The following is an 8692-nucleotide window of genomic DNA, read 5'->3' as shown; positions in this document are numbered from 1 at the left end:
AAAAAAAATCATTATTCCTCCAAAGGGAAATATGTATACACACACACACACACACACACACACACACACATACACACGCAACTGTTGTCTCCTTTCTCCTGCTTCGACTCAGCGCAAAGCTTAGTGCTTTCATAGCATGATAGTTGATTTCCCCTCGGGTCCATTCGGCTTTCAGCGGGTTCCCAGGTGAACTGAAAAGCAGAGCTGTTCTCATCTGGTTGCTCCTGGAGTTTCTATGGTCTCAGTACAACCTGTTTCTCTCTCGCGCAGCTCCCTCCCTCTTTTCCACCCTCCGAGGTGTGGGGACCTTCTTGCCCCCCTCCTTTCTCTAGCCCAGGGCCCCAGCTGAGTCCTCTTGGGAGAAACCCGCTGCCACATACTCGGGAAGGGAAGCTGGAGAAGAAGGCGGGGGAGGCACAAAGGGTGGAGGCCTTGCAGCAGCAGCGCAGCCAGAGGGGCAGCTGAAGGTTGCATCTGCTGGAAGGAGGCTTTTTGGCTGCCTGGTAACCGGCTGCCAGAACAGAGAGTAAGGGAGAGAGAGGGAGAGGAGCATAGAGCAGGGCAGAAGCTCTTGATGTCAGGACCAAGGGAGAGGATCGTGCCAGCAACCCCAGCCCGCCCCAAAGCCAGACCAGCGGACTGCGGGAGAGGAGCCCGACAAGAGGTGTAGGCAGAACCTGAGTGGGGGGCACAAGAGCCCTTGGCTAGGGCGCAGCATGCCCCCTGCTCCAGGGCCATGGAGATCACCCTGGTGCCCCTGGAGAATGGAGGTGCCATGACCATCAGAGGAGAAGGTGAGGCAAGACCAGGCTGTGGTCAGACCATGGGAGAAGAGCTTCAGTATCCTCCGACAGCTGGGCTTAGCGATGGGCAAAAGGAGCAGGCTCCAAGGGGGTGCAGCACACAGAGGGGCACGGACCCAGGAGGGGGACCTTTGACTCCGCTGCCTCAGGAACTGCCTCAGCCTAGACGGCCCACTCCAGAGGATGAGGAGGGAGAAGGCAACCCCAGCTTGGGCATGGTGGAGGACCAGGTACCAGTACTGGGATCGGGGTCCCTTCACCACCAGCGAGTTCTCATAAACATCTTTGGGCTGCACTTCGAGACGCAGCTGGGCACCTTGGCTCAGTTCCCCAATACCCTCCTGGGGGACCCAGCCAAGCGTCTGCCCTACTTTGACCTTCTGAGAAATGAGTACTTCTTCGACCGCAATCGGCCCAGCTTCGATGGTATCCTCTACCACTACCAGTCTGGAGGGCGCCTGTGGAGGCTGGTCAATGTCTCCCTGGAAGTGTTCGCAGATGAGATCTGCTTTTACCAGCTGGGGGACGAGGCCATGGAGTGCTTCCGGGAGGACGAGGGCTTCATTAAAGAAGAGGAGAAACCCCTGCCCCGTAACTAGTTCCAAGGTCAGGTGTGGCTGATCTTTGAATACTCGGAAAGCTCTGGGTCTGCACGGGCCATCGCCATCATCTCCGTCTTAGTCATTCTCATTTCTATCATCACCTTCTGCTTGGAGACCCTGCCTGAGTTCAGGGATGAACATGAGTGTCTTCGACATCCCCCGGTGCCTTACCAGCCTTCTGCCCCCGCCTCAGGGACAAATGGCAGTGGGGCCATGGCACCTCCCTCTGGCCGACAGTGGCTCCACCCCTGCCTATGACATTGGCAGACCCTTTCTTCATTGTAGAGACCACGTGTGTCATCTGGTTCACTTTTGAGCTGCTTGTGTGCTTCTTTGCCTGTCCCAGCAAGGCAGAGTTCTCCAGGAACACCATGAACATCATTGATATTGTGGCCATCTTTCCCTACTTCATCACCCTGGGCACTGAACTGGCAGAACAACAGCCAGGAGGTGGAGGAGGGGGTGGCCAGAACGGGCAGCAGGCCATGTCCTTGGCCATCCTCAGGGTGATCAGCCTGGTCCGGGTGTTCCGCATCTTCAAGCTCTCGAGACCCTCCAAGGGCTGCAGATTCTGGGGAAGACCTTGCAGGCCTCCATGAGGGAGCTGGGGCTGCTCATCTTCTTCCTTTTCCTTGGAGTCATCCTCTTTTCCAGTGCCGTCTACTTTGCAGAAGCAGACAACCAGGGGTCCCACTTCTCCAGCATCCCTGATGCCTTCTGGTGGGCAGTAGTCACTATGACCACCATGGGCTATGGGACATGAGGCCCATCACCGTGGGTCGTAAGATTGTGGGCTCTCTGTGTGCCATTGCTGGGGTCCTCACCATTGCCCTGCCTGTGCCCGTCATTGTATCCAACTTTAACTACTTCTGTCACCAGGAGACAGACCATGAAGAGCAGGGAGCCCTGAAGGAAGAGCAAGGCAACCAGAGACGGGGGTCTGGACTAGACTCCGGAGGACAAAGGAAGTCCAGCTGGAGTAAGGCTTCCCTCTGCAAGGCTGGGGGGTCCCTGGAGAATTCCGACAGTAACCGAAGGGGCAGCTGCCCCCTGGAGAAGTGTAATCTCAAGGCCAAGAGCAATGTTGACTTGCGGAGATCTCTGTATGCCCTCTGTCTGGACAGCAGCTGGGAAACTGACTTGTAAAGGGAGGCAGCAGATTGGGGAACAGGGGTGGCCTCTGAAGCTGGAGATTTACTTTATACCACAGAGTATTCCAAGTCCACCTTGTTACTGAAGCCTGTTTTTCTCTTCCTCCTACCCTCTAACTCCCCATTTTCCCTCTTTTTTTTCCCATGACACCAAGGGTCGCCTATTTTTAAAAAGTACCACATTCCATGACACAGGAGCTGTTGAAATGGTGAGCGCTGTGAGTTGAATGTATTTTAGCCAGCTTCCTATACCCAGCAGAGGGATAACCCAAACAAAAATGACTTTAAATAGCTCAGATCCCAAGAGATTCTGTAGCTCTCCCCATCCATGTGTTCCAAATTTGTTTTACATATTATTATATTTGTGTATAGAAGACAATGTTATTTTTATGGCTGGTGAGTGAATTTTTGTACTGTAGTTCAGAGGGAGAATATTTGCATTTATTCCCAAGATATATGTTGAATTTATGTAAAAGAGTTTTTTGATGTTTTCCTGGGATACTTGGAGCCAGAGATCCTGGCATGACTGTTTCTTCAAGTCTCTCTCTTTTCTGGGATGTGATATGGGTGCTTTATATCTAGGGTAAGGAATGTTCTGGAAAAAAAAAACAACAAAAAACAGATCTGACTTTTTCTGTGAGCCTTAAGTGATTCTTATAACTTTCTTTGAAAAGCATTCTAATGGTGTTAGAGGAAGACTTCTGATAATCCATTTTCCTTATTTTTAATCCCAGGAAATAAATTGTGACTTACTTGGGGCAAGTGTTAGGTTTTTTTTTTTTTTGAAACTTTAGATAATAGTCTGCCACTTGTTGTTTCTGGTTTTGGAGTCAGGGCAAATGCCTCGACTGGGGGTAGAAGACTTGGAAAGCTAATAATGGTTTCTCTAAGCCTCAGAGGCGATGGTGGGTAGATTCTGTTTGTTTCAGGCTGCCTTTGACACAGACACACTGCAAGGTGCTGTGTGATGTGTGGTATCAGACACCACATCAGTATGGAATGTGCAGGGGGCTAAAAGGAAGAGGATGGTGAGTACACCCCCCCCTCCACCCCAGTGGTTCCCTGGGGCCGGATTTCTGAAGTGTCCTTTTCTGCAGGTTTTAGGACTTCCTTGGCACTGCTCTCAATAGATCTGAGAAACAAATCTGATTTCCACAGGCATGAAATCTGTTCACAAAAGTGCAGATGAGTGTGAAAGTCACACAGGGAACAGTGCCTGATGCCCACTGCCCTATGGCACAGCAGAGGAATAAGCAAAGCCTTTATGGTGGACAGTAGCAGCAAGAGGCCAGGGGAAGGATTTGCCTGTTCCCATTAAAGGCTGGTTTTGACAGATTGTAGCCTTGCCCTGAGCAGTCCCTGAACTCAAAGCAAATCCCTTTGTTTCCTTTATACTGAGTGGCTGTGGCAAAACATGACAATAGGAATAACCCTGGCTACAATTTCTCTCTGGGTCTATATATCAGGATTCCTGCTGCTGCTTTTCCTGCTGGATAATCCAAAGACTGGTTGTTTTCCAGTTTCAGCAGGGAGGGCCTGTGACCCATAATCACAGGTCCACTCCTCAAGAGTGAGCTTTTTGACTGATTCTGAAGGTGTGGTGTCAGGGTTGGGGCAGTTGTCTCTAGCCACTGGTGGCTGGCTATTTACATTTAGATACAAATTAAATAGGATTAAATTTAGAGTTCCTCAAAGCCATCAGCCGAACTTGAAGTGCAGCAGTGGCTAATGATGACATTTCTGTTGTTGCAGAACTTTCTATTGGATGATGCTGATCTGGAAGGAAAGAAAGGCCAACTGATAATGGCAGTTACCTTGGCATGGTGGGGACAGGGATCGAATGCATATTTATTGCCTTCACTGTGGCCGCTGTCCTCAGCACTGGGGCTACCCGGATGCATAAACAGACCCATGGCTGTCCGGGGAGCCACTATGCCGGAGGGTGGTTTGTCAAGTGGAAAAGCAGGGCCAGGGCCTGGGTACAGAGTGCGGGCCAGTGACACAGGGTGGCCATGACACATTGTTTTCACTTACCTGCATGTTTTTCAGATGAGGAGACTCCTTACTTGTATAATTTACACTTTGTAAAGGAAACAAGGGGCTGGGGTTGTGGCTCAGGGGTAGAGCACTTGCCTAGTGTATGTGAGACAGTGGGTTTGATTCTCAGCACTGCATATAAATAAGTAAATAAGATAAAAAGGTCCATTGACAACTAAAAAATATTTAAAAAAAAAGAAAGAAAGAAAGAAAGAAAAAAGAAAAAAGAAATGAAAGCCCCCAGTTGCTGAGAGAGGAAGACTGGATTCTCATCTGATTCTTACCCTAATGTGCACCTCGTGGCCTAACCCTTCTGGGACTTTTATTTACCTCCCTTGTGCATTGAGCAGGAGCTCTGGGCCACCCGCCTGCCCTCCTGGGGTTGGCTGCATCTGTTATCCTCTCTACCTGCCCAGGAGACCCGTGGAGCCTTGGGAGGTGTTAACATGGCAAGCTTCTATGGGAACCTATTGCGAGAATTGCAAACACACACACACACACACACACACACACACACACACACACACACACACACGGAGAAGGCAGCACAGGAGGCCTCTGCAACCCCAGAGGCTTGAAAATCCTGCAAAGAAAGTGCCTCTGGGCACCTGGGTTAAAGTGATCCAAGCTCCTGAGACAGCAGCTCCAGCAGCGAAGACGGCCCTGCAGGCCCTTCCTAATGACATTTAGCAGCGCCTACCTTCCCCTGGGCACCTTTACCCAGACTAATTTATTTAATCTTGAGGACAACTCTGCCAGGTCAGCACAATATATCACCTCCAATTTACAGATGGGGAAACTGAGATCTCAACTACTACCTAACACCTGATTATTATTTGGGGGGGGGGGTACCAGGGATTGAACCCAAGGGCACTTAACCACTGAGCTACAGTCTCAGCCACTTTTTGTATTTTATTTAGAGACAGGGTCTCCCTGAGTTATTCAGGCTGCCTCTGGACTCCCCATCCTCCTGTCTCAGCATCCTGAGCTGCTGGGATTACAGGCGTGTGCCACTGCACCAACCTAACACCGGATTATTAAGTGGGGGGGCTGGACTTCAACTCAGAGGGCAGCCTCCAAAGCCCTGAGTCTTAACCACTGTGCCTCAGCATACAGTGCTGCATACAGCCAACTAGGACAGAAAACAGAAGAAATCGAGGCTTTGCTTGTTGAAAGCAGTGTCTGCTTGTGTTTGGGGGGTACAGACCAAGTGGGGAGGAGCTCTGAGGGAGGTTTCTGGAGTCTCCCTGCTTCTCCTTTGCCAAGATATTCTCTGGATACCCAAGGGACCCAAAGCCAGTGCCAGCTGCAGAAGCAAGGGCTTGTGGGCCACGGGAGGCCTTCAGCTTTTATTCTGAATAAAGATGGGAAGGACTTAGAGAGCAGGATTGGCTGGGCAGTCCTGGTTCTGCCCAAGGGAGGCTTGGTGGGGAGACTGGGGTCCCCCTCCTGGGCCCCACCTGACTCCCCAGTGCAGAGTCCTGGGAGAATATCTTCAAGCTCGTTCTCAGCCTGCTCTCTGGACTCCCCTGTACATTTCACTGGGATCTCCACCTGACTCAGCCATTCTCACCGGAGCTGCAACTCAGCCTTCCTCTTGTAGCTACGGCTACTTGGTTGCAGTACCCATTTTGCCATTTACCAGCTATGGGAATTGGGTAAATCTGTGCCTTAATCTATTCCTCTTCCTCCTCCTACTCTTCCCCTCCTTCCCTTTCCCTCCTCTTCCTCCTCCTCCTCCTCCTTTTCATCTTCTTGTACTGGGGATTGAAACCAAGGACACTTTATAGCTGAGCTACATCCCCAGTTCTTATTTTTTGAAACAGGGCCTCACTAAGTTTCTGATGCTGGCCTCAAACCTGCAATCCTTCTGTCTCAGCCTCCAGAATTGCCAGGATTATTGGTGTGTACCACCATACCTGGCTTCAGTCCCTATTTCTGCAAATGGGGCTGGAAAGGTTACTAATTAATAGGGTTGTTGAGTGGATTAGCTAAGTTAATATGAGTGACATACTTGGTGTTGTGTCTGACACAGAATAAGAACTTAATAAATACCAGCTGTTTTGATAATTGCTGCTGCTGTTTTCTTTCTTTCTTCCAGCTGGTCCTGGAGACAGGGTCTCGCTAATTTGCTTAGGGCCTCACTGAGTTGCTGAGTCTGCCTGGAACTTGTGATCCTCCTGCCTCAGCCTCCTGAGATGCTGGGATTGCAGGTGTGAGCCACCATGCCTAGCTCTTTGATCCTTCTCTCTTTCTTTTTCTTCTGATTTTGCAGTGCTGGGAATCAAAACCAGGGCCTTGTGCATACTAAGCTCATGCTCTACCACTGAGCTGTACTCCAGCCTTGTTTCTTAAATAAGTCCAGGAAGCCCAATCTTCACTAGCAAAAAAAAACTTTTCCACCCTTTCAAGCATAACGGAGATGTTAAATTACAAGCTTGGGAGTTCCACAGAGATCCTGGTCCCTGGCACAAACCTAGATAAGTTTCTGTTGCTTATAAGCCACCTGAGCCACCCCAAAAGACAAAGCCTGAAAGTAGGCACCCACAAGTGGGGGAGAAGCTGCTGTTGCAAATATTCATAGTGTGGAAGAAACTTTGGAACTAGAGGAGTTTTGAGGTGCACGCCAAGAGAAACCTACGTTGCCATGAACAGACTATTAATATTAAGGGTGAAAAAAATATATATTAAGGGTGGTTCTTGTAAAAGCCCAGAAAGGAAAGAGGAAGCTGCAGAGAGAGCTTGCCCTTCTGACCATCAAAGAGAACACTTTTGAGGCCAGGAACAGAATGCTGAGGGGTTATGAAGAGTAAGCTATTCTGATGAGGAATGTTATTGGGAACTGGGGGAGAGGCAACCCTTGTTATAAAGTGGCACCAAATTTGACTCAGTTGTATGTCATGGTGCTTCATGAAGATGGAACCTTGTGAGCAGTAAAATTGAATATTGCAGGGCATGGTGGTGCACACCTGTAACCCCAGTGATTTGGGAGGCTGAGGCAGTAGGATTGCAAGTCAGAGGCTAGTCTCAGCAACTTATTGAGAACCTGTCTTGAAATAAAAAGTAGAAAGGGCTTGGGCTGGGGATGTGGCTCAAGCGGTAGCGAGCTCACCTGGCATGCTTGCGGCCCGGGTTCGATCGTCTGCACCACATACAAACAATGATGTTGTGTCTGCCGAGAACTAAAAAATAAATATTAAAAAATTCTCTCTCTCTCTCTCTCTCTCTCTCTCTCTCTCTCTCTCTCTCTCACTCTGTCTTTAAAAAAAAAAGAAAGGGCTAGGGATATAGCTCAGTGGTAGAGCACCCCTGGGTCCAATCTCTGGTATCTCTCACATACACACACACACACAAAAAAAGAAAAAGAAAAAGAAAGAAAGAAAGAAAGAAGTATGTTTTTAAGCAGTGTTGTAGGTGTAGATAGCTCTTTCCTAAGTGCTTACAGTAAATGGGAGAAGACAGAAGTGTTAATCAAAAGGTCTGAGCCCTGGAATACTGGGGAAAAATGAAATGCTGCTCAGGAGAGAATAAAGGTGTCACCAGAGGACATTCTGATAAGGTTAGTGTGGGTCTGTTGTCCTAGAGAACTGGAGAATGACTGAAGGCATTGCAGGGGGTCACTGGCCTGCCCCTCCCATCACAAGCCCGGATTGCCAGACCCCGGCAATTTCAAAGGAGGTGTGGGTGCTGTGGGGCCTTGGCTGCCAGTGTCGCCCCAAGGCTCCCCACCTCCATTCTGAATCCTCAGCCACCCAGTTACAGCCCCAGGGAGTCCCGGTATGGCACACGCTGTGCCCCCAAATCTGGGGAGGGGGGTACGGCTGCGTCCACCTGTTACCGCTGTTGAACCCAATGTTGAAGAATAACACAGAGAAGCATGCCGAGGCGAGGTCAGAGTAGAAATTAGAAGTTTATTAAAGGACAGCAGGAAAGACTTCTCAAGAAGGAGACCCAAGAGGTGGAATCCGTGGATCTGCAGTTGTCTCCCCTTTTTATAGTTCTTTTGGTGATGGAATGTAGGTGGGAAGGCCCGAGGGGTGGGGCACAGGTGGGCCAAAGAAGAAATCTTCATTAACATTTCTTTGGGATGGGCTCTGGG

The 8692-nt window shown here is 49.7% G+C and overlaps 1 pseudogene; it reads left to right on the top strand.

Annotated features, from left to right (window-relative positions):
* The first annotated feature begins 736 nt into the window (after positions 1-736).
* LOC144370609 (potassium voltage-gated channel subfamily A member 5-like) lies at positions 737-2633 on the top strand (annotated as a pseudogene).
* Positions 2634-8692: the final 6059 nt, after the last annotated feature.

This window comes from Ictidomys tridecemlineatus, chromosome 14 (genome assembly GCF_052094955.1).
Source record: "Ictidomys tridecemlineatus isolate mIctTri1 chromosome 14, mIctTri1.hap1, whole genome shotgun sequence".
Classification (NCBI taxonomy): domain Eukaryota; kingdom Metazoa; phylum Chordata; class Mammalia; order Rodentia; family Sciuridae; genus Ictidomys; species Ictidomys tridecemlineatus.
The sequence above is the reverse complement of the archived record's forward strand: the minus strand, read 5'-3'. Positions and strand labels throughout refer to the sequence as shown.